The sequence below is a fragment of the Macaca thibetana genome, chromosome 7 (genome assembly GCF_024542745.1).
Source record: "Macaca thibetana thibetana isolate TM-01 chromosome 7, ASM2454274v1, whole genome shotgun sequence".
NCBI classification, from domain to species: domain Eukaryota; kingdom Metazoa; phylum Chordata; class Mammalia; order Primates; family Cercopithecidae; genus Macaca; species Macaca thibetana.
The window spans coordinates 49,043,381-49,070,285 of record NC_065584.1 but is presented as its reverse complement, the minus strand read 5'-3'; the positions used below and the strand labels follow the sequence as shown (position 1 = coordinate 49,070,285).

Below are 26,905 nucleotides of genomic sequence, written 5' to 3'. Positions count from 1 at the left end.
TTGCTCCCCAGGTGCAGAGTTGCTTCACCAGCTTTCTTTGTGTTAGTAATTGGCTCTGAATACTTTCTGGTATTCATTAGTTCATTTATTTCATATCTTCAACGAAATCTGCGTGCCTTCCATGTGTGAGGTATTGTGCTAGGGCCGGAGAAGGAGCAGAGAGGAAGACAATGCTTACTTTCATATAGGAGAGACGGACGTTAAACACATAATTACATACTGAGTTAATTGTATTTGTGTTAAATGGATGAAAGGCAAACTACATATTATAGGACCATATCACAGAGGATTTGCCATGGTTTGGAGAATCAGGGGGAGTTTTTGGAGTGAAGGATGTTTGAGCTAAACTTTGAAGGATGAGTAGGAATTAACTAGGGGAGGAATAAGGGGAAACGCTTAGAAGGAACAGCATGTGCAGAGGCCAGGCAGGCAAGACCGTGAGGGGACTTCATGGATCTTAGTTCTTATTGCATTTACAATGAGAAGACTTCTGAGAATGTGAGGTAGCACAGTGAGATGAGCTTTTTTTTTTTTTTTTTTTTTTTTTTTTGAGACAGAGTCTGGCTCTGTTGCCTAGGCTGGGGTGCAGTGGCACTATCATGGCTCTCTGCAGCCTCAAACTCCTGGGCTCAAGTGATCCTCCCACCTCAGCCTCCTGATTAGCTGGTACTACAGGCATGTGCCACCATACCTGGCTAATTAAAAAATTGTTTTTATAGAAATGGAGTCTCCTTATGTTGCCCAGGCTGGCCTCAAACCCCTGGATTCAAGCGATTTTCCTGCCTCGGCCCCCCAAAGCACTGGGATTATAGATGTGAGCCACCAAGGCTGGCCCTAATTTGCATTTTGAAGCTATGGTCTGGGCACTGTGTAGAGAGTATGTTGGAGGGAGGAGAGAGTGGAGGCAAGCATGTCAGTGAGGGAGGAGATGAAGGTTTCTTAAACTCCGTGGAGGAGATCAAAAGAAGTAGACGATTCATGACATGCTTAGGAGGCAAAATAGGACTTAAAGATTGATTAGGTCCAGGGATGAGGGAAAAAAAGGAGTCAAGGAAGCCAGGTCTGTGGTGGAGAAGGACCAGGTTTGGTGAATGGTGAGAGGGGAAGAAGGGATAATGAGCTGAGAGCTGGATATGATGATTTTGAGGCACGTTTGACACAAGTGAAGATATTCAGCAGGCACATCTCCATAGGAAACACACTATTGCTTGGCTAACCAATAGTCATTCGCAACATGCTTTTTTCCTTTTCTCAAATCTCACGGTAGAATAAACCAGAAACACTCTCATTTCCAGTCTCCCTTACAGACCTAGGTGACCACTTGGGCCAATGAAACAAAGGTGAAGCATATTGGTGGGTCTTTGGCTTTTCTGTTAAAAGGAAGATGCAAGTGAGGAATTGCTTCATCATCTCTTCCCATTTCATCCTGTCTTGAATGTGGATGTGATGCCTGGAGCAGCGGCAGCCATATGATTGATCATGAGGTGACAAACATGAGAATCAAAAGCAAATGAGTGAGAACATCAGAGTGGAAATGTAGGAAGTGCCTTGGTCTTTGATGATTTTTCTGAGTCATTGAGTGAACACTGAGACCAATTGCTTCCAGACATGTTGTGACATAAACTGTAAACATCTTTAAGGTTTAAGCCACTCTTAAGTATTCTGTTACTTGCAGTCAAAAGTATTTTTTTGTTGTTGTTTTGTTTAGATGGAGTCTTGCTTTGCTGCCCAGGCTGGAGTGTTGTGGCGTGATTTCTGCCCACTGCAACCTCTGCTTCCTGGGTTCAAGTGATTCTTCTGCCTCAGCCTCCCAAGTAGCTGGGACTACAGGCACCCACCACCATGCCTGGCTAATTTTTGTATTTTTAGTAGAGACGGGGTTTCGCCATGTTGGCCAGGCTGGTCTTGAACTCCTGACCTCAGGTGATCCGCCCGCTTCCGCCTCCCAAAGTGCTGGGACAACAGGCGTGAGCTGTTCCTAGCTGCAGCTCCAGGCATCACATCCACATTCCAGAGTTATCCTGATAACTTTTGCTGTCTATCTTTCTTATTTTACTTTTGCTGCGTCCGGCAAAAGTATTCTTTTTTTTTTTTTGAGATGGAGTCTCGCTCTGTCATCCAGACTGGAGTGCAGTGGCCAGATCTCAGCTCACTGCAAGCTCCACCTCCCGGGTTTACGGCATTCTCCTGCCTCAGCCTCCCAAGTAAAACTATTCTTTAATAACATTTTTGGGCTGGGTACTTTGGCTCATGCCTGTAATCCTAGCATTTTGGGAGGCCAAGGTGGGTGGATCACCTGAGGTCAGGAGTTCAAGACCAGGCTGGCCAACATGGAGAAACCCCATTTGTACTAAAAACACAAAAAATTAGCTGGGTGTGGTGATGGACACCTGTAATCCCAGCTACAGGGGAGCCTGAGCCAGGGGAATCACTTGAACCCAGGAGGCAGAGGTTGCAGTAAGCCGAGATCATGCCACTGCACTCCAGACTCAGCAACAACAGGAAAACTCTGTCTCAAAAAAAAAAAAAAAAAAAAAAACTCCAAAAAAAAAAAAACAATTTTATTGAGATGTAATTAACATATCACAAAATTCACTCTCTTAAATTGTTAATTTGTTTTTTAGTGTAGTATTAGAACTGTGTAACCATCACTATTTAATTTCATAATGTTTCTACTACCTCAAAAGAAACCCCATATCCATTAACAATCACTTCCCCATTCTCCCTCCCCCCACCCCCTGGCAAAAAGTAATCTATTTTCTGTCTACAGATGTGTCTATTTTAGACATTTTATATAAATGATATTATATAATATATGGTCCTTTGTGACTGACTTTTTTCATTTAGCATATTTTGAAAATGCATCCATGTTGTATTATGTAATTGGCATTTTATTCTTTTTCTGGCTGAATAATATTTAATTGCATAGACATACCCTTTGTCAGTTGATGCACGTGTGGGTTGTTTTTATTTTTTGCCCATTATAAATAATGCTGCTATGAACATTCATGTACACATTTTTGGGTGAACATATGTTTTCATTTCTCTTAGGCATATGTCTAGGTGTGGAATAGCCAGGTCATACGGCACTTTTTTTTTTTTTTTTTTTTTAAAGACAGAGTCTCACTATGTTGCCCAAGCTGGTCTCAAACTCCTGTGGCCTCAAGTGATTCTTCTGCCCTATTCTTGAATAACTGGGATTACAGGCACAAGTTACAGTGTCTGACCCATATAAAAACTTGATGTTTAACATTTTAAGGAACTGCCAAAGTATTTTCCAAAGCAGTGGCACCACCAGCCGTTCCCACCAGCTATGTATAAGGCTTTCAGTTTCTCCATATCCTCAACTCTTGCTGTCTATCTTTCTTATTTTAGTCATCATAGTGGATGTGAAGTGATATTTCATTGTAGTTTTGATTTGCATTTTACTGATGGCTAATGATGTTGAGCATATTTTCATGTGCTTACTGGCTACTATGATTTGAATGTATGTGTCCCTTCAAAATTCATATATTGGAAATTAAACCCTAACATGATGGCATGAAAAGGGCCTTTAGGAGTGATTAAGTCCTGAGGGTAGAGCCCTTGTGAATGGGATTGGTGATCTTATAAAAAGGCTGGAGGAAACTAGCTAGACCCTTTTGCCCTTCTGCCTTCCACCATGTGAGAATGCAGTGTTCATCCCCTCTGGAGGGTACCCCAACAAGAGACAGAGACCAGGCCCTTGGACACTGAACCTGCCAGTGCCTTGATCTTGGACTTTCAGCCTCCACAACTGTGAGAAATAAATTTTTGTTCTTTGTAAATTACCCAATCTCAGGTAATTTGTTATAGCAGCACAAATGGACTAAGACACAGGCCACTTGTATATCTTTCTGGAAAAATATCTATTCTAGTCTTTTGTTCATTTTCAAATTATGTTGTCTTTTTATTGTAAGATTTCTTTATGCATTATGGATACAAGTTCCTTATCAGATATATAATTTGCAAATATTTTCCCATTACATATGTTGCACTTCAACTTTCTTGATGGTGTACTTTGAAGCACAAAAGTTTTTGATTTTAATAAAATCCAATTTATCTTTATTTCTTTTGTTGTTTGTGCTTTTGGTGTTACATTTAAGAAACCATTGTCTAATCCAAAGTCATAATGACTTACTCCTATGCTTTCTTCTAAAAGTTTTAGCTCTTAAATTTGGATCTATGATAAAATTTAAGTTAATTTTTGTATATGGTATGATGAATCCAAATTCTTTCTTTCGCCTGTGGATTTCCAGTTGTTTCAACATCATTTGTGGAAAAGATTATTCTTTCCCCATTTAATTGTGTTGACACCTTTGTAAAAAATCAATTTCCCCGAAATGTAAGGACTTACTTCTGGACTCTTGATTCTATTCCACTGATTTATATATCTAACCATATGCCAGCATCACACTACCTTGATTACTGTACCTTTGCAGTAAGTTTTGGAAATGGGAAGTATAAGTCCTCTGGCTTTGTTTTTCTTTTTCAAAACTATTTTGGCTCTTCTGGGTTACTTGCATTTGTATATGAATTTTGGGATGAGCTTGCCCATTTCTGCAAAACAGGCAGCTGGAATTTCAACAGGGGATATGTAATATCTATAGATATATTTGGAGAATATTGTCATGTGAACAATCTTAACAATATTAAGTCTTCTGATCCCTGTAAATATGGAATGTCTTTGTATTTACATTGATCTTTAATTTCTTTAGACAATGTTTTATAGTTTTCAGAGTATAATTGTTTACCTTTTAAAAAAATTACTATTAATATTTTATTCTTTCTGATGCTATTATAAATGGAATTGTTTTGTTAATTTCATTTTTGGATTAGTTATTGCAAGTGTATAGAAATTCAACTGGTGTTTGTATACTGATCTTGTACTTGAAACTGTTGAACTTGTTCATTAGCTCTAATGTTTTTGGTGGATTTCTTAGGATTTTCTATATATAAGATCAGGTCATCTGTGAATAGAAACAATTTTACTACTTCCTCTCCAATCTGGAAGCCTTTTGTTTCTTTTTCTTGCCTACTTGCTCTGGCTAGTACCTCCAGTATAATGTTGAATAGAAGTGTCAAGAACGAACGTCCTTGTCTTGTTCCTGATCTTAGGGGAAAGCATGCAGTCTTTTACCACTCAGCAAGATATTAGTTGTGGATTTTTGTAGATGCCCTTTAGCTGGTTGAGGAAGTTCCCTTCTATTCTTAGTTTTCTGACTGGTTTTACCATGAAAGAATGTTGGACTTTTTGAAATGCTCTTTAAATTGTTTGCCAAATTATTCTTACCTGATACTGTCATTATAATACATAGTTATGGCCAGCTCTCCAGGTAACTCTAAGCCTGAGATGACAGGGTCAACTCATTATACATCTTTGTATTTTCAGAGCCATGAATGGTGCCTGTCACTTAATAGAAGTACAATAAATGCCTAAAGAGTAAACCAACAAATAAATGCTACCTATCATAAAGGCACTGTTTGATAGGCTTAATGCCAAATAAGTGATGTGGAGTAGATAACAAAGAAGAAACTAGAAGAAGTGAGCCATTGTCCTAGCTTAAATACTCTCAAACTGGCTTGGTTTATGACATGCAGAGGTACAACACTTTCTTTTCCTCCTCTCCACATTAATTTATAAGTATTCAGGATTCAGTGTTTTTTTAGTGGGGGGTTGGGTATTTCTGGATTTTGTGAGGTGGGGGCTATCTATTTGGGTTAAGTGGTTCAGAGACCAAGCATAGTCTTCTCTCTGGGTGTTGGTAACATGAGGTGCTGGCAGCTGTTAAAAACCAGCAATTCTGGCCAGGCACAGTGGCTCACATGTATAATCCCAGCACTTTGGGAGGCAGAGACAGGCAGATCACTTGAGGTCAGGAGTTCAAGACCAGTCTGGCCAACATGGCGAAATCCTGTCTCTACTAAAAATACAAAAATTAGCCGGGCATGGTAGTGCACGCCTACAATCCCAGCTAAGACAAAGGAAGACAAAGGAAAGGACAGTGAGCCAATCCTCTGGTGCTTCTTGGATCACATGATGTATCATGAGCACAGCCCTGGTGGTCATTTCTCACTATGGAGCCCCAGCAGGTCCAGCTGTCTTCCTCCTGACTCCCTGCATGGGAGAGTTTTTTTTTCTTTTTTCTTTTTTTTCTTGAGATAGGATCTCACTCTGTCACCCAGGAAAGAAGGCAATGGTGCCATCATGACTTACTGTAGCCTCAACACCCAAGGCTCAAGTAATCCTCCTACCTCAGCCTCCTGAGTAGCTGGGACTATAGGCATGTACCCCCATACCTGGCTAATTTTTCTAAGTTTTTTTTTGCAAAGACACAGTCCCAGGCTGGTCTCAAACTCCTGAGCTCACATGATCCTGCCATCTCAGCCTCCTAAAGTGCTGGAGTTATAGGCTTAAACCACCATGCGCATCCGAGAAATAGTATTTATTCTAGACTCTATGATGTTATTTTCCTTGTTCCTATTGCAGGAATTTTTGTTCTAATTTCTAATCCCTTGAACTTGATTTTCCCCTCAAAGGTACTTACTCTCATGAAGGTGTTGCCTCCATGGCAGCTGACACAATCCCTTTCCAGGGTCTAGGCCTTCTGGTGCAAATTCCCACACCCAAACCAATAGAGGCCAGAGAGGTAAGTAATCAGTGAAGCAGGTGGATGGGGATCAAGGTGAAAAGGAGACGGTTGTTACTTTTTGTTTTCTTTTTACTTGATGTATAGTTTTTTGTTATTTCTTGGAGATGGAATCACTCTGTGTTGCCCAGGCTGGTCTTGAACTCCTGGGCTCAAGCAATCCTCTTGCCTCAGCCTCCCAAAGTAGATGGGATTAGAGCCACAAGCCATCGTGCCCAGATCCAGTGTATTGGTTTTTAAAGGGAGAAGTTGTTACTCAGCTTGAGCTAACAGTTGCCCTAAGGAAAACCGGATTAGCGTTGACAGTTTTGCTTTTATTTTTATATTTATTTATTTATTTATTTATTTATTTATTTATTTTTGAGACGGAGTCTGGCTCTGTCGCCCAGGCTGGAGTGCAGTGGCACGATCTCAGCTCACTGCAAGCCCCGCCCCCCGGGTTCATGCCATTCTCCTGCCTCAGCCTCCCGAGTAGCTGGGAGTACAGGCGCCCGCCACCTCTCCTGGCTAATTTTTTTTTTGTATTTTAGTAGAGACGGGGTTTCACCGTGTTAGCCAGGATGGTCTCGACTCGATCTCCTGAACTCGTGATCCGCCCGTCTCGGCCTCCCAAAGTGCTGGGATTACAGGCTTGAGCCACCGCGCCCGGCCGACAGTTTTGCTTTTAAAATAAAAGGGAGGGTGGAAATGTGGAAGTTCATGTGAACTCTCCTGATTTTGGAACATTGGCAAATAATTCAGAAATTTTTACTGTGCTGTGCAGGGCCACAAAACATGACTTTGGGCTATACATATCCTGAGAATTGCTTGCTTGCAAACTCTGTTTAAGCTTTTAGATACTGAAATGCAAGTGTCTGGCAGGCGATTTTGTTACAGTAGGTAGCTAGGTAGACATGAGTGGGGCAGGAGAGGCTCCCTCCTTATCCTACTCCAGAATGTCAGCTGACCATCAGGTGATGGTCAGGCATTGTTAAGCTGTCTTTCTAAAATAATTGGTTACAGCTGGCGCCGGGGACTGTCAGTCTCCCAGTAGATAGAAAAATCCTGGAGCTGGTGATCAACTTCCCGATAAGATCTCAGGAGTTGGATGAGTGGACTCAAGCATGCAGACTAAGAGGCGAAACGGTGGAGGTTAACTGATATGTGACTTTATTGGAACACTGGACTGGTAAGGAAAGAATGCCTCAAGTGAGTATGCATACAACTTCAGTAAACACACTGCGTGTGCGGCCCCTCCCAAGCGCTGACAGGCTACTGCACATGCAGACAGCTCATCCCAAGGGAAAGATCAGGGAAGAAGAGATGCAAACCTCTCGCACCACTCCCCTCACCGCACCGGGAAGCATGCCAACGTATAAAACCCTAAGTCAAAGGTCAAACAGTGCACTTGACTCTCTCAAGTTGCCCGCTTGGCCCTCTTTCAAGTGTGCTTTACATCCTTTCATTCCTGCCCTACACTTTTTAACAAACTTTCACTCCTGCTCTAAAGCTTGCCTTGGTCTCTCACTCTGTCTTATGCCCTTTTTCAAATTCTTCTGAGGAGGCAAGAATTGAGGTTGCTGTAGACCCGAATGAATTCGCTACCGCTAACAATTCCAGTCTTATTGTCTTGTGAAATCCTTCCACTGAAAAGTGAACCGATAATATATTCTGTCTTTGAAGTGGGAGTTGGGAGAGAGGTAAGAAAGGGAAAGGGGGTAAATAATGAGAGAAATAAATCAGCTAATATTTTTAAAATGTTATACTATCTCATGTACAGTGGATTATAAATGACATGCTCACTATTTTCACTGTGGAATGCCCACCACCTCCAAGATGAACAATGTGATTTCCTTCAAGGGAAATTGGAATCTTTATATTCTATGATTTTTTTTCTTCTTGAGATATATTTACAAAGCAAATAATTAAGACACTGATTCAGCCTTTCAATTAGATGGTTCTACCTGAAGCAAGGGAGCTCTCAGCTCCCCTATTATTTATTTCTCCTATGGAATGGTTGACTTGTGCAAGTAGCTATTTTTATGTGGAGAGATTGGAATCCAGGTACCAGACAGAGCCAGAGAAAATCCACAATACATTCAACATCTAAGTGTCTAAATCAGGAATGGTAAATATATGGCATGTCTGCTCCCAACACATGATTCTCCTGGCCCATGACAGACTTACTAATCGATTGCATCACTTTTTCCTACCAGACCCAGAGACAGCTTTGGAATCTTCAGACAATTGATCAGATTGGCTCCTGCGAAGAACCGTTTGTCATCCTTGGTCCAGGAAGTCAACTCAAATCCAAGAAGTCAATTTTCTTAATAACCACAAATGTATGTGACATTATGTGAGTATTTTCCATTTATAAAGTTCATTTAATGCAGAAACTTTATCTTTGGACCTTTTCTTTCTGGAGATCCTATTCTTTTTGAGATAGGGGCAGTACCTGTAAGTGGAGACCTGCTGACCTGCAGGTCAGGAGGCCTGTGTGCCTGACAGTCACCCAGTGTTTCCTGACCTCACTCTTTTTTTTTTTTTTTTGAGACAGAGTCCCGCTCTGTTTCCCAGGCTGGAGTGCAGTGGCGCAATCTTGACTCACTGCAATCTTCGCCTCCTGGGTTCACTCCATTCTCCTGCCTCAGCCTCCCGAGTAGCTGGGACTACAGGCGCCCACCACAATGTTTGGCTAATATTTTGTATTTTTGGTAGAGATGGGGTTTCACTATGTTAGCCAGGATGGTCTCCATCTCCTGACCTCGTGATCCGCCCTCCTTGGCCTCCCAAAGTGCTGGGATTACAGGTGTGAGCCACTGCGCCCGGTCTCTTTTTTTTTTTTTTTTTTTTTTTTGAGACAGAATTTTGCTCTGTCACCCAGGCTGGAGTGCAGTGGCACAATCTCAGCTCATTGCAACCTCCTCCTCCCAGGTTCAAGAGATTCTTGTGCCTCAGCCTCCCAAGTAGCTGGGACAGGTGCATGCCGCTATGCTTGGCTAATTTTGACCTCACTCTTAATCAACTTTGAAATGAGGAGTCTTCAATGGAAATGCTTAAATGTGTTTGAACAATAACATTTCAGTAAAAGTCATAATGTGTTCTCTTGTCATAATATATATGTTGGGTTGCAAACAATGATAAAACATTATTCACTGTATTCGTCTTTTTAATAATCTGGAAAACTTTGCCTCAACTTGCCTTTTTTTTTTTTTTCTTTTTTTTTTTTTTTTCCGGCAACAGTGTCTTGCTCTGTTTTCCAGGATGGAGTACAGTGGCATGATCACAGCTCACTACAGCCTTAACTTCTCAGGCTCAAGCCATCCTCCTACTTTAGCCTCCTGAATAACTTCCACTTGCCTATTCTTGGTCAGGTTTTTCCATTTTCATAGTCTTGTTAAGCACCACTTAAAATCTAAGCAGAATCTAAGGCACTTATTATCTCTTAATTTTTACATTAATTGGATATAGGTTTGGCAACGTGACTCTATTTGCTTATAGGTTACACCCCTTTCCCCTTCAATGCCACTCAGCATCGGTGAGCCCTGCCCTTCTGAGCTGACATGCTTTTTCAATTATACAAACTGGCCTGTTTTTCAGTTTAGCCTTTTCACCTGTCTGAAGTCAGGCACTTGTTGATCTGCTCCTCTCAGGTTGTTTCAGCATGGACACTAATTTCAGGGTTCTGTGGGATAAAAAAAAAAATCATTTTGCTTCCCTTTTTTCAGGGCTCTGGCCTATTCTTCAGAAGCCGTTAAGGTGCCTTCCCTGGGGCATCAAGTGTGATTAGAGGTAAGCATCGTTTGTTTTGGGCTTTGCTTCTTTTTAGGTAGTGTTTACAGTGTATCACCACTGACCAGTTATTTAATTGCAGAGTGACCAGTAAATCCTGCTGAGTTTTACATGTTTTTACAGGGTCAGGAAAGTCAAGGTCACTGACCAAAGTGAGGTGTTTGACTGTCAGTTTGGTTGTGTCTAATCAATAACCAAAGCAAACAGTTTCTACTCATACAATCAAGTATGATTTGTCAGACATTTATTGAGCATTTACCATTGGATATCATGCTTGGCCCTGGGGATATCAAGTTAATACAAAACGTGACTTTTGCCTTTGAAAGACTTATAGTCTCCCTTGAGATGCAGGACCTATGTGTAGAGTGATGAGAATGTAAGGACGAGTATCTGAATTTGTAGAAGTCTGTATTATCTACAGACTTCTGGTTCAGAGAAGGGTCTGTTTCAAAGATCCTGGGCCATAGGAAAAGGCATCTTGAAAGGAGAAGTTTGAGGGGCTTCTTAAGCCAGTAGGAGGAATAAATCGTGACCTGGTGGAGTGGGTGAAAGTCACTTAGCTGGGAGAGACATTCTGACTTTGAGAGACTGTGAGGGGATGTGTTTGCCTGGAGCTCAGGGATCATGGGGTGGGTGTTACAGGAGAGGAGGTTGAAGAAATAGGTCCGGGCTAGACCTCAGATGCCTTTGAATTCTAGTCCGTGGCATTTGGAGCTTCTAATGTATGCGGAGAGTCTCTGATGATAGGTTTAGATGGCATTTAAAAAAGATTAATCTATCAATGTTGTGTAGGAAGAACTGCAGTGGTGGAGAGGTAGAGGCAGGGGAAATGTTTAGGAGACATTTAGCTACAATTTTAGTTGCAAGATTTTTTTATTTTTTTTATCATTTTTTTGAGATGGAGATTTGCTCCGTCACTCAGGCTGGAGTGCAGTGGCGCGATCTCGGCTCACTGAAACCTCTGCCTCCTGTGTTCAAGCAATTCTCCTGCCTCAGCCTCCCAAGTAGCTGGGACTACAGGCGCCTGTCACCAAGCCTGGCTAATTTTTATACATTTTTAGTAGAGACGAGGTTTCGCCATGTTGGCCAGGCTGGTCTTGAACTCCTAACCTCAGGTGATCTAGCCACTTCAGCCTCCCAAAGTGCTGGGATTACAGGGGTGAGCCACCGCACCCAGGTGTTGCAAGATTTTTTTAAGAGGAAAAGAACAAGTTGAATGGCTCTTGCTGGGATGAAGAAAAAGCCAGGCAGCCAAGAATTTCCTACTGTAAAAAGAATTTTCTTTTTGATTTATTATTTGTGAAAAATAAGGAATGATTGGATCTGGACTGTAGCAGATCTGTATATCTACAGATCATCTCTGGATTACAATCGGTTTTAGTATTAAATGAGGGGTGTTCTCATTTTCTGGAAGGTGTTCTAAGACCATTGTGCTTCAGTGACATCTGTGCTGTCTGCACCTCTGTACCCTCAGGCAGGGCAGAGTGCAGTATCTGGTGAACTACTGCTGCTTCAAAAACTACCTTGAATGATTGAAAGCCATCAAAGAGAAAAGTGGATAAACAGCAGAGCTACCAGAGGAAAGATGAAGGAAGAGAGTAAGGATGCAATCCAAAGAAACAGAAAGTAGGTCACTAACCTTCTCCCAGCCTCAAGGGAGGCATGCTGGAGAATAAAGATTTAGAAAAGGTCAAAGCCATTGTGTTGCAAGGGTGGAATCAGATCAGCTTACCTTAGTTGAAGAGGGTTTATGATAAAGATTCAAGGGAAAATGAAGGAAGATGGAAATCAACCTGAGTATAATCAGTCCTTGATTATCTGGTTACCTGTTCATTTCTTCAACAACAGTTAGCAAGTTTTTATTATGAGAAAAACTAGGCAACTGAAATGCTTGTGTTGAGGGAGCAGTGTTACAAAGCCGTGAAGGTTTGAAAGAGTAGGGTGTTAGTAAGGTACTCCAAGAGTTTGGGAATTGCTAGAGCAAATAAAAGTTAGAAACTGGCTGCCTACAGATGTGTAGTATTTGGCCAGAACAGTGTTTTGTTTTGTGTTTAAATTTATGTATTAGTTGTCAATGCCGTAATTGGATTTTACACAAAAATACCATTTTTGTTTATCAGTTACTATATAAGAAATCATATCAAAACTTAGTGGTTTAAAATTTAACCCTTATTTTATTCCTTATATTATTATCTCTTACAGTTCTGGGAAATGACTGGGCTCAGTTAAGAGACTCTCATTCAGGGTCTGTCATGTGGTTGCAGTGCAAGGATGGCTGGGATTGGGGCCATCTTGAAAACTTCCACCCACATGTGGGTGGTTGACGGGACTGTAGCAGGGGCTGTGAGACAGAACTACATGTAGCCTCCCCTCCTTGTCCCTGGGGCAAGTGTCACAGAGAGATAGGAAGCAAAGTTCTTAGTTTCTTAAAGCTTGGGCCTGGAAACTGTCACTGCATCGCTTCCATTGTTCAAGCAGTGGTAGGGCCTGATTTATGTCCCCCCAAAATTTATGCGTTGAAGCCCTGTATTAGTCTGTTCTCATGCTGCTAATAAAGACATACCTGAGACTGGGTAATTTATAAAGGAAAGAGATTTAATGGACTCATGGTTCTACATGGCTGGGAGGCCTTACACTCAGGTGGAAGGCAAATGAGGAGCAAAGTCATATCTTACATGGCGGCAGGCAAGAGGGTGTGTGCAGGGGAACTGCCCTTTTATAAAATCATCAGATCTCTTGAGACTTATGTGCTGTCACGAGAATGGCACAGGGAAAATTCACCCCCGTGATTCAGTTACCTTCCACCAGGTCCCTCCCGCGACATGTGGGGATTATTACAATTCAAGGTGAGATTTGGGTCAGGACACAACCAAACCATATTAAGCCCTAAGACCCAGTACCTCAGAATTTCATTGTATTTGGAAGTAGGGCCTTTAAAGAGGTAATTAAGTTAAAATGATGCTGTTAGGGTGGGCCTTAATCCAATATCACTGCGCCTTTATAAAGAGAGGAGATTAGGACATAGAGATACCAGACGTGCGCACGGGGCAAATACGTCAGGACATGGTAAGAAGGTGGCTGTCTGCAATCAAAAAGGAGACACCTCTGAAGAAACCAGATCTGCAACACTTTGATCTAGGACTTCCATCCTCCAGAACTGCAGGAAAATAGATTTCTGTTGATTAACCCCCACCAGTTTGTGGTATTTTGTAATGGCAGCCCAAGCCGACTAACACACCTGAAGGGTTTTAGGTCCTGGGTAACATGACTCTCTCTCTCTCCACCCACCCACCATCTATCCATTTCTCTGGTGGTGGTGTGATGGCCAGAGGCAGGGAGTGTGGCCCAGCAGTTCTCTCAATAGTTAGATGGAGGACAGGTGATGAACAGGCATATTGGGAATGGGAGAAGCACAAAGCAGAGAAAAACTTCCAATGTAAAATTGGCAGTATCTGGTGATTAGATATTTGGAGTGGGGGGGGTCCTCAGAGGGAAAGGCCAGTGAATGCCAGATGGAGAATAATGAGGTCCTGTGGAGGGGGAGATTTGGTTGGCAACATTTCAATAGCATCTTTCATTGACAGAAATTTATTATTGACTGAAGTAATACAAGACACATAGGTGGGCCCTAGAAATTAGAGCCCATATTTCACCCTCTTCTAGGCAAGGTGAGCTAAGGCTCTGTTTGGGTGTGAGATTGGCAAAGGCCATTCTCTTCTTTTGCAGGAGAGGGGAACCCAAGCATACCTATCCCATGGGAGTAGCTCAGTGTCCAGGTGGGCTGGGCTCTGCCCCTACAGATGTGTCCAAGAACAGGGACAAAGAAAAAAATATAGAAGAAAATAGATTAAAAAAAAGATTAAAAAGTAGATTAATAATATTAAAAATAATAGAAAAAATAGGTTAAAAAGAATTGACAAAACTTTAGGCGTAAGTGAGCACCTCCTCTGCCTCATTGCTGCTGCTACAAGCTCCCTGCCCCCGGGTCCTCAACATCCCCATTCTCTAGGTGTCCTGGCTGACTTTGTTCTCAGGGGAGCCTGTTAGTAAGGCACCACTGCAAAGCAGCTATGATGGCAACACCATATGTATGGGACAGTATTTGAACAGGGAAAATGGATTAATTTGGGATTTAAATTAATTCCCCATAGGAGCTAAAGTTGACATTTACTTTAGAAATACCAAGAAAAAAAATAAACCAAATGAGTAGAATAGACCAGATTTCAAGAGAATGCTTACCTCCTCAAGGGAAGGAAGTGTTTTCTAGTGCTTCAGAAGGAATCATTTGCATATAAACAATGCCTTGTGGGCTGAGGCCAGTGTGGCTCAAGCTGCCACCTTAGAGCTAATTAGAAGTCATTTTTCTTCTTTAAAGCAGTGTTTCTGCCACTGCACCTCTCCTGCTTTGATGCTGCCTGCACTTGAAGTTAAGAAAATCTAATTTCCTCATTCACAGACATCATTTCAAACTTTCTTAATTTAAGCAGATTTTTTTTTTTTTTTTTTCAAATTTATTTATTATTATTATACTTTAAGTTGTAGGGTACATGTGCATAACGTGCAGGTTTGTTACATACGTATACTTGTGCCTTGTTGGTGTGCTGCACCCATCAACTCGTCATTTACATCAGGTATAACTCCCAATGCAATCCCTCCCCCCCCCTCCCCCCTCCCCCCTCCCCAGTATAGGCCCCAGTGTGTGATGTTCCCCTTCCTGAGTCCAAGTGATCTCATTGTTCAGTTCCCACCTATGAGTGAGAACATGCGGTGTTTGGTTTTCTGTTCTTGTGATAGTTTGCTAAGAATGATGGTTTCCAGCTGCATCCATGTCCCTACAAAGGACACAAACTCATCCTTTTTGATGGCTGCATAGTATTCCATGGTGTGTATGTGCCACACTTTCTTAATCCAATCTGTCACTGATGGACATTTGGGTTGATTCCAAGTCTTTGCTATTGTGAATAGTGCCGCAATAAACATACGTGTGCATGTGTCTTTATAGCAGCATGATTTATAATCCTTTGGGTATATACCCAGTAATGGGATGGCTGGGTCATATGGTACATCTAGTTCTAGATCCTTGAGGAATCACCATACTGTTTTCCATAATGGTTGAACTAGTTTACAATCCCACCAACAGTGTAAAAGTGTTCCTATTTCTCCACATCCTCTCCAGCACCTGTTGTTTCCTGACTTTTTAATGATCGCCATTCTAACTGGTGTGAGATGGTATCTCATTGTGGTTTTGATTTGCATTTCTCTGATGGCCAGTGATGATGAGCATTTTTTCATGTGTCTGTTGGCTGTATGAATGTCTTCTTTTGAGAAATGTCTGTTCATATCCTTTGCCCACTTTTTGATGGGGTTGTTTGTTTTTTTCTTGTAAATTTGTTTGAGTTCTTTGTAGGTTCTGGATATTTAAGCAGATTTTCTTTCTCAAATACTAGAATACAAATTAGGGAAAAGAAAAAAATAGATTAAAAAGAATTGACAAAACTTTAGGCATAAATGAGTGTCATTTGACTTGTTCTCCCTGCCATTCTACCTCTCTTAATTTCTATTTGCTGCTGAAAAGCCTGAGCTGGGCTCAATCCCCTGGGTCTCCATGAGCGTGTTCCCAGCCAGTCAGAGAGTGATCCTCTTTCCAAAGTGGATCTCTGGCAATCTGTAAATCTTCCGTATCTTACATGGCAACTGCATAGGGAATTTTTCTTCCTAGAAAATGCACAGAGATGATGTTTCTGATTAAAAGGGGAAAAAAGCCTAGATATTTTCACTTAAGATTATAAAATCTTTCACTCATGTTGTGCACATCCACAATGCTGCCACTGTTTTCTTTTCCTGACCCTTAGACTCTCAGTTGGGCACTGCCCCTCTAAGGTTTGAACATGAAGACAATGACTGCTTGAATCACCACTCAGGGCACAAACAGCCCTCAAGCACCCTCTGAGATTTTTTTTTTTCCTTCTTCTCATATCTGTTTAAACATTTCAACTCAGCGTGCAATGTGTCTGAAAATGGCTCTGATGTAATTATTTGCAATGATACCTCTCTGCCATAGCCTGTAATTCCCTCTTGATTAAGATGGCGATATTGATTTGGCTGGGATTACATGCAAATAAACCATGACATTGGGAGAAGCGTAGTTTTTCAGTCTGCCAGTGTGTCGGTGATTTCCCTTTAGTAATCGTTTCTCCTGCCCATATGGTTTGACTACCGCAGTTATATAGATTAGTAACTGTCTACTAGGCTCAGATAGAAACTATAGTCATCAAAAGTTCTCATCTGGAGCCTTTGTTTAGGTTGCGCCTTTCATCCACAGCCATCTCTGCTCTACATTTATCAGAGTGATCGAAGAGGAATGGGCCCTCTCCATTGGCCAAAAGGTCATGGTAGTACAGAGGGAGACAGGTGGAGGAGAGATTGAGAAAATATTTTAGGGCAATGGAGTGATTTGTTAGTTGGCCACTACATAAGAGTGCGTGACCTTCTCCAGCCATGTATTAAAGACTATAGTCTTTTAAGTAAATAGTGCCAATTCGCATTTACTTGGCACAAAATTTTGCAGTTGTGGATCTTTTCAAGGGTAAGGAGAAAATAAAAATACTTTGGGAGGACATAACTATACCTACCACCCAAACAGACTTTGTGCTACCTGGAGTTCCAGTGTAAGAGGGATCAGGAAGGATGAGTGCCACTGAGGACAAATCTAGGAGCAGTGGGTTGGCAGGGATTCCTTGCAACATTAATTTGTAACGTGCGTAATTCAAATAAAACTGATGTCTGAATTAAAAGGGATGCTTTTGCGTGTGCATGAGTAAATGTTATGAGTTATAGAAGACTAAAGAGACATGACAACTAAAGGCAATACTTAATCCTAGGCTGGATCCTGTTGTGTGGAAGAAAAAAGACATTATTAGGTCAAGCAACCGATTGGAATATGGACAATAGATTAGATTAAATTATTGCATCAATGTTAAAATTGCTGAAGCTTACAACTGCAGCGTGGTTATGCAGAACACCCTAATTTTAGAAAATACACAGGATGTGCACCGTTACTCTTAAGTGATTCAAAAATTATATGTATGTGATATTTATCTTTATCAGAGAGAGAGAGAAAGACAACAAATGATAGCAAAAAGTGAACTGTTAATAATAGGTGAACGTGGGTAAAGGGCATATGGGTACTTTTTTCTATTATTCTTGCAATTTTTCAGTATGTTTAAAGTTATTTCAAAATAAGAAGCTAAAAGAGAGGGTGAATGCCTTTCAAGGTCTGACCCAAAGCTTGTCTGACTCAAAACTCTTTTGCCCTGGGGTAAGTAAAAATTCTGACTTTGCTTTTTCGGTGTCAGCGAACAAGTATTCTTGTGCTGCTTCCTTCCTGTTTTCCTCTGTCTGCAGAGAGTTTACTGGGAGAAGATATCAAATATCAGTTGTTGATGAAACAGATGTTGAATTACTCTGGATGCACTGCAAGAGCAGAAGTATTTTGCTAAAATCAAGATTCTGATTGGGTGAAATGGAATATTGTAGAAGCCCTCTTGGCTATTGTCTCTTTCTTTCTTTTCTCCCCTAGACTCCTTCCTAGCAGTTAGAATTGTCTTCGTCCAACACTGGTTTTCTTGTTCAGTCACTTGGAATTCCTCCTTTTTATGCTTTGTCCAGCCTTATCCCCAAACTCCTGTTGTTTCTTATACTTTATCCTCAAATAGAACTTGCCTTCATTTCTGCTAATCAGTCCAACTCAAACTTTATACACTTTAACCAACCAAAGCTCTCTGATTACTTTTATTTTCTCCTTTTATATAATGTGGCTATTTCCTGATAGCTTATGAAAATAATACATGTTTATCATGCATGGCTCACTGCAGCCTTAACCTCCCAGGCTCAAGTGATCCTCCCACCTCAGCCTCCCAAGTAGCTGGAACTACAGTCATGTGCCACCGTGCCTGGCTCATTTTTTTGATTTTTTTTTGTAGAGACAGGGTCTCACTTTGTTGCTCCAGCTGGTCTTGAACTCCTGGACTCAAGTAATCCTCCAATCTCAGCCTCCCAAAGTGTTGGGATTACAGACTTAAGCCACTGCCCCCAGCCTAAAAACTGATTTTTAACAGTTACATGATTTTCAATTACATGGAGGGATTCTTGGCTGATATCCAGCTATATGGTAGCTATCTGTAGGGTTATTTACACCTTCAGGCTAATTGATTGGTACATCTGTTATGATTCGTTGGTCTGTCCGTTTTGATTGGTTGGTATATCCATTCTGACCGATTGGTGTGTTGGTTATAATTATAAATTGGTTGGTGTTTATGTCATATCAGTTGTTAAATACTTTGAATATTACCTGTAATTATACCGTCACAGAGTTAACCTTCAATCTACTAAAATTCTAAACAAAGCAAAAAAAGAACAAAACAAAACCAACATTAAAAACGAAGAAGCTGATAGTTCCTCTGGTTGAATTTCTAAAGCTCCAATAGCAGGTTAAAGATATCGTAATTTTAAAGGCTTTGATGCATATTGCCCTGCAGAAAGATTGGACTCATTTACAGTACACTCCTGCCAGAAGGGCACATGGGTTACACTAAAACCTACAAGCCTGAGGATTATCATTTTAAAAAGATCTTTGCCACTCTGATAGTTGAAAAATGGTTTCTAGCTTTAAGTTGTACTTATACAAATAAAATGCTTATATTTTAATGTGAGCATTTGAATATTTTTTAGAATGTACTTTGCCATTTTTCTCTGCTCACTTTTCTGCTCTACATTTTATCAATGTTTCTAGACTCTGTCTTGACTCTTTTTGTACATGTGACAGCTGTTCCATCACCGATCGCCAGGATTTGTTTGGCTACTTTCCTTGGCAAGGCTGGTGCCACTTTCTTCCTTTACAAACTCAGTTGCGAGCCTCCTAAAGCAGTTCCTTAGTTGAAAAATATTGTTTTTGTATTTGTGGAGTTATGATGTAGAGTATTTATGTTGTTTTCTGTGGGTATGTTGCTGACTTGGCTATAATCTAAGTTTTCCAAGGGCAAGGCCTTCGCCTTTCAATAAAAACAAAACAATTGTTTGGAGCTGACTTGATTATCTATTAATAATAAGCTGTTGCTGTAAATCTCTAAGTACCATCCCCAAACTTAGAGATTTACAACAACTTATTCTTATCTCTCATGTTTTTTTTTCTGTGTTAGCTGGGCTGTTCTTGAGGTTTTTCCTGAAGTTATAGTCACATTGTGGGAGAGACTAGAGTCATCTGAAGGCTTGACTGTGCTGGATATCCAAGATGACTTCCGGTCTCACATGTCTGAGTCCTCATGTAAGATAGCTGGCACAGCTCAAGCCTGTCTGGATCTCTCTTTCTCTCTCACATGTTCTCTTTGTATGGCTACCTGGGGCTTCCTCATAGCATACAGTCTCAGGATATTTGAACTTACTTGGTAGCTGGCTTTTCTCAGAGCAAGGACTCCAAAGAAAGCATGGTGGAAGCTGTATTCTTCTTATGATCTAGTCTTAGAAATCATGCAGCATCATGTCAGCCACACTTTATTAGTTAAAAGGAAGTCTCAGGGTCTCAAAAGTGAGAGCCCAGATTAAAGAGAGAGGAGCCCAGATTTACATAGAGGTGTAAGTGCCAGGAGGCATGATTGGAGGGATATCTTTGGAGACAAACTACCACAGGTACCTAACATTGGTTATGTTAGGTCCATATGTAACATTCAATAAATTCTTATTTAATGAACAGCCCAGAAACAGAAGATAAATTGTTTTCTAAAAAAGCCATTTGACCTTTAATTTCCTTTGCTGGTGGCGGGGGATGGGAGTGCGCCATGAAAAATGAGACTTTGGCATAGCTGCAATCTAATCTTGGAAGAGCAAGCAACCTTGAAGAAATTCACTTATGGGTGTAAATATATCCTACTGACAACTGGATATTTTATTCCAAGATTCTATTATTTTTAGTTATCTAACCAATATTTTTCTGTTTATGTTCATTCTCTGCCTCTGAATAGGGAGAGAGCTGCACTGATGCCAAATCTCCAATCACACATGCTATTGTTAAATGTTAGAAAGTAATTTCAATGCCATTGCATATCCTGGTCTAGCTCACAACATTTCGAAGTTTGGTGTTGGTTACCATGACAGCCCATCTTCTCAGGAGAGACCTAGATCTCAGAGTTTCTTTCTGAATATGAGATGGGGGCAGGGGCCACCATTGTGTCTCTGGCTGACTCAGTCAGGGATGTTTTTGTCAAGTCTGCTTTGGGCTAATGTGTAAAATTGATCCATTCATTTCCCACACAATAACAACTTCTGATAGCATCCAAATAGAAAACACATGTTGCTGTAAGAGTCCATTAATTCAGCTAAAAATTATTGCTCATTTCTTGTATTTAAGATTATACCACATGCTTTCCAGAAGCTTCTATGAGAGAGGAGAGATAAGACATGCATAGATACCAGACAACCTATACTGCATATAAATGATATAGATGTGAAATTCTACAGCAATTCAGAGGAGGAAGAAATTACTCAGACTAGGGTGGCATTTGTTGGCTTCTGAATAGGGTTTTGATAGTCAGATAAATTTGTCCAATTTCAGAGCTAAAAACACTTTTTTTTTTTTTTTTTTTTTTTTGACACGGAGTCTTACTCTGTGCCCCAGGCTGGAGTGCAGTGGCGCGATCTCAGCTCACTGCAAGCTCCGCTCCCCCGGGTTCACGCCATTCTCCTGCCTCAGCCTCCCGAGTAGCTGGGACTACAGGCGCCCGCCACCTCGCCCGGCTAATTTTCTTGTATTTTTAGTAGAGACGGGGTTTCACCGTGTTAGCCAGGATGGTCTCGATCTCCTGACCTCATGATCCGCCCGTCTCGGCCTCCCAAAGTGCTGGGATTACAGGCTTGAGCCACCGCGCCCGGCCAAAACACTCTTAACATAGAGTTCAACACAAGTGGGAAAGGAATGGGGCTGTGATTCTTTGGTAGCATTTTCTAAGCATGCTTAGGCGCATGGGGAGACCAAAGAGAGTTAACCTGCTCCATGCCCTCTAAACAGAAACCAGACAACCAAGGGAGGAACCTCCCTGCAGCCTATGGAAAACTGCCTGGAGTTGGGCCAATGTTTGAAACAGCGGTAGGTGTGGTGGTTTCTCTGCTATAGGTTTGCAGGTCCCCTGATGGGTGGGAAGGCCTGGCAGAGGAGCAATCCCAGCACATTTTGGGGAACAAAGTTTCAAATATTCATTGTGGGGGGTGGTCTTGAATAGCACATGTCAATTTCAGCTCTGGAGCCTGAAAAGGTTCTCAGCAGGGAAGTGGTTAATGTATCACAGCACACTTTTCAAGTCAGAAGAATCTCACTGCCCAGTCCCCCCATCTAGGGCTGCCTTTTAACTGGGTTTAGGGGATTTGGAAGGGATTTGAGGTAGGTGTGGTTCTGCTGTCTCAGTTTCTAGGAAATAAAACAATCCTTTTTTTGACCTTTAATGTGATTCAGATCAGTGTCTCCTTGGCAGTTTGCTGTGAGGTTATGAGTATAGCAACTCGAGACCTCAGTTTTATGCTTTTTCTCTCTTTCACCAGCAGCCTGAATTCTGAGTGGGAAGCTGGGGTATTCGGAGCTCAACCTTTGACTCTTGTATTGCTCAGGAAGTTCAAATCCCAGCTCAAATCCTGACTCTTCAGATGATTGCTTCTCCTCCCTTATCTGTAAATGATGGAGGGGAATAGGCCTCCTTTAACACTTGGTGAATGACAAAATTGCAGGGGCTTAAGGAAGGACTTATAACTGGTGATTGGATGGTCAGGAGCCACACTTTGGAGCTGTCACCTGATCCCAAATGGTGCACATTGTGCTCTCCGGAGGGAAGTTAACAAACAAGAATCCAACAAATTAGGAAACAAAGGAATATACAATAAACTCCCTCACAAACCAGGGATTTTAGGAATCCCAGCGGAGTCTTGAATCTGGTTGTGGCAAGTTCTATTTTTCATGTACTCTGTGGTGCCTGGTGCCCCTCTGTTGAAATCCTATCATATATTGAGTGCTCTCTTTTTTCCTCTGCTCTGGTGTTATAACACATTTTACTGTGCAATTTGTAGCTAAGAAAGAACACATTTTAACACAGCATGCAAAATAAAAATCTAGACTAGGTTACCAGGTAGCTTTTCAAATCTGTAAAGACTCAATGTAAGAAAGATAAATTTTTTCACTGTTAGGGAAACAGATTTTGCTTAATCAGTGGATTTAAACAGGGTTAACCACAGCATCGACAGAATGTGAGGTGGACGATCGACCCTAAGTGATAAAGACTGTTCAAACAGAACAATTAATGTTCAGAGAAACTGTAAATAACATAAAGGGCTGCAGTGGTTCTCAGATTTCAATGGACATAAGAGCCTCCATGGGGACTTGCAAAAGAGGTCAACTCCCAGAGATTCTGATTCAGCAAATCCATTTTGAGAGCAAGAAATCAGAATTTTAAATAAGCACCCCAGGTAATTCTGATGCTCTGGCATCCACACATTGATTGAAAAGAGTGGACTAGTGCAAAATAGAGATTCAGAACACAGGTATTCAGAACCATGGTCAGGCTCAATCCCTGAAATACTCCTAACTCCTCCCTGAGTTAAACAATCTATTATTTAGGGGATGTATTTGGCTGTGAGTTACCGAAATTTGAAAAATAGTAGCTTAAACTCATAAGAAGCTTTATTTATTTATTTATTTTTGGAGGTGGATGAATGGGGATTCTTGTGCTGGGCGATCCAGGTGTCATGGGTTGAAAAGTGTCATCTTCCCCCTTGACAAAAAGACATGTCCATGTCCAAATCCCTGAACACAGTGAATGTTACTTTATTTGGAAAAGGTTCTTTGCATATGTAACTAAGTATCTTGAGATCTTCCTGGATTACCTGGGTGGACCCTAAATTCAATGACAAGTGTCCTTAGAAGAGTGAAGGAGAGGAAGAGTAGATAGAATAAGAGGCGGCACTATGACTATGTGGACAGAGATTAGAGTGATTTGGCCACAAGCCCAGGGGCAGCCACCAGATGCTGAAAGAGGCGAAAAACACATTCTTTCTTAGAGCACCCAGAGGGATCTCAGTCCTGCCCGATTTCAGATGTCTGGCCTCCAGGACTGTGAGTGAATACATTTCTGTTGTTTCAAGCCACCAAGTTTATAATAATTTGTTGCAGCAGCCTCAGGGAACTAACACCAGAGTTGGTATAGAGGCTCCACCAGGGACCACATTACCTTCTGTATTTCTGCTCAGCCATCCTTAGCATGGGCTCATTGCCTTGTGGTCATGAGATGGCTTTTTTATCTCCTGAATGGTATCTGCATTTCAGGTGGGAAGAAGAGGAAAGACCAAAGGGAAAGGCATGGGCTAGTTTTTTTTGTCTCTTTTTTCACTTTCTTGGAAGCCCAATCCCTATTTTTTTATTAATTATCTGGCCAGAACTGGGTCAAACAGCTGCCCTACCTGCAAGAGGCTTGGCAAAGTATTTTTTTTTAATGTTGAATAAATTGCCACATCCAACAAAATTGGAGTTTTATTAGTAAAGGGAAGAATAGATGGATGAATATCCTGTTGGCAACCAGAAAACTCTGCCAAGGCAAGTGTGCCCAATATACCCCAGTATCCTGGTACCATGACACCTCTTTGGAACCTGGACAGTGAGAGACTGAGACTGGCTGGTCAGAGCTACCTGATAACACTAAGTGAGGATCTGAGATTCTTTTCTGACCAATCCTTGGTGATTAATCCTTTCATATTGAAGGCAATGTGACTCATTGACTTCATTTTGTACTTAAAACAATTTTTCTTTTGACTCAAAACTGACAAGTTTCTTGCCTGTGACCCACAAGTTTTGCAAACTTGGATCCCTGTAATGATTAATAAAAACAACTCCTTTTAAGAATTCATTTTACAACGCCATGATTCAAAGAATTTATTTTCTTTAAATTAGAAGATAATGGGCTGATGATGTGGTTGGAAGCAACACTGTAGTCTTTGTTCCCTAGCTGTGGGAGTTTAGAAAGGAATGAATATGGCTAAGGAACTTGTATTTTTTTTTTTATTTCCAACTTTTAAGTTCAGGAGTACATGGGCAGGATGTGCAGGTTTGTTAACATAAATGTGTGCCATGGTGATTTGCTGCGCAGATCATCCCATTATGTTAGTATTAAGCCTAGCATCCAAATAGCTATTCTTCCTGATGCTCTCATTAAGGAGATTGTATTTTTTAAAATTAAAGTTTGACTTATCTTGACCAGCCTTTGGTTAACAAACACTCCACTTTCCAAAGGGGCCATTGCAGTGGTGGTAGGACCTCTGGCCCCATCATCGCTGGACTGTAAGGAAAACTGTCCAGCCAGTGCCTCTAGGCAATGGTGCTGATGGGCTTCACTGCCTCCATTTCCTATTTGGACAGCTATATTACTTTGCTGTAGAACATACTTATGTGAAACAGGACTCCTTGAGCCAAGCTCTTGCATTTAGTAGTTCTCAATGGGGAGGCATTTGGCAACATCTGGAGACATTTTTGGTTGTCACAACTTGGGAGGCAGGTGTGAGTGGAAGGAGGTGCTACTGATGTCTAGCAGTTAGAGACCAGAAACATTCTACAATGTGCAGAACAGCCCCCTGCAACAAGGAATTACATCACTTTAGAGATCGATGTAGTTGAGCTTGAGACACTTTGGCACAAATGAACAATAACATTTAAGGGTAAACTTTTAAAAAAATCCTTCAGTTAAAAAATAAAATCTCTTTTCCTAATATCCTTCCAATTCTTCCATGAAGGCAAAAGAGGCAAGAAAGAACCAAGTTGGCTGCTTGCTATGTATGAAATTATTATTATTATTTTGTTTGATTCTACTTTTAGATAAGACAGTAATAGGTAAAGTTTTTCAAAAATAAATAGTTAATATTTTCACTGTGTTGTCTTGCTTGACTTTCGTACAGGTTTTAAGTGGAACACATTTGTTATTGCCATGAATCTCTGTGTTAGACATTCTGACAGCACTTCCAGATAGGCAGACAGCTGAGACCAGCCTGTCAGGATCTCTGACAAGTCCCACACCATCTCCTGACCATGAAGAGTAGGCGATTTGCTTCCTATGCAGTGAAAATGTTATAAAGTATTTTAAGCCAGGCATTTACTAGTGATTATAAATACATCAGAACATACTGGTCAAAGGAGTAAGGCTGTGGTACAACATGGCCAGATATTTTTGAGAAAACTTGTGTAACATCATGAACTAATGGTGTTAGTCTATGTTGTGAAGTTATTTTCCTTTCCATTTACTGGACTGTATAGTTCATGTCCAAGTGAGGATCTGTTAAGCAGATCAGCTTAAACCCAAGAGAGATTAACATTACTAATCTGAAGCATTCCAAACAAGCATGGATGACTTCATCTGTTAATCTTCAGTTAATTTATTTAAAAAAGTTGTTTTCCAATGAGTTGACTGTATATGAATCAAGTGCATCAAATAATGTTCCTTGAGAGTTTTTAAGTTGCTTCATCATCTTTCCACTCTAGCTTTTGTCCATAGTCCTCCGGGGTTAGCAGGCAGACTACTCATTCAGATGCTTGTTAATAGTTACACCTATTTGGACGCTCCAAGAGAAAAAGCTGGTGAAAACATCTGTGGAGAATCCAGTCCTTCACTGCCTGGAGGGATTAGCCACAGGAGAAAACTCTTAGGAATCATGTTTATTTCTCTTCCAGGCACTATTTGTATCCAAGCTTTGCATGAGCCCAAATTAAATAGATAAATTTCTTTTCCTGAGTATTGTTATTTATATAACTCTCTAGACTTTGGAGTTTAAGCCCATAAAAGCCAATATGTAAATGTCTTTACGCTTTTCAAAAATTGTAGATGATCTTTGGCTACACTAGAGCATTTGCCTTTTGAGAAGAGAAGTCTATTAAATGTCTGCTTTTACCTGTAAAATATAACCGAGATTGGCTAGCAGCTTGATTATTAAGACCGAATTCTCTCTAGGCAGACAATCTGCTCGAGTCTCGGACTCATGGTCAAGAAATGCAAATACGTATATGTGAGCTTGTATGGAAAATCATTCCTGTGCCCATGGAGAAGTATGTGGAATTAATTTTGTTTGTTCTTGGCCTGAAAGTGGATGCATGTTTTCTATTTCTTCTCCTCCCTTTCTCCTTCCTACCTTGTTGCCCACCATTTCTGCTAATCTATTGACCTGATGTTGAGAGAATTCCTAGCTTTGAAAAACAGACTACATTGCTGCTTCTAGTTGCAGAGGGACTAATTCAGCCACGTTTTGATACTGGTTAAAAAACAGTTATGCTTTGGAGGGCTTTGATTTGATAGGAAAGTTTTCTTAAGTTCATAGTAGTTTGTATCTTTTGGTTGTCTCAGAAATTCTCACCTGGAAATTTTACAGCTTCAATTATTTGAAAGAAATGAGACAGT

General features: G+C 41.0%; 1 long non-coding RNA gene across 1 annotated transcript in view; it reads left to right on the top strand.

Annotated features, from left to right (window-relative positions):
• Positions 1 to 7,325: 7,325 nt before the first annotated feature.
• The window catches only part of LOC126959113 (uncharacterized), a 455,629-nt gene continuing 436,049 nt past the window's right edge, over positions 7,326 to 26,905 (top strand). Inside the window, exons 1-2 of the long non-coding RNA XR_007727484.1 lie at positions 7,326 to 9,003; positions 10,376 to 10,439. This is a non-coding gene — a long non-coding RNA (uncharacterized LOC126959113). The remainder of the gene's footprint in view (positions 9,004 to 10,375; positions 10,440 to 26,905) is intronic.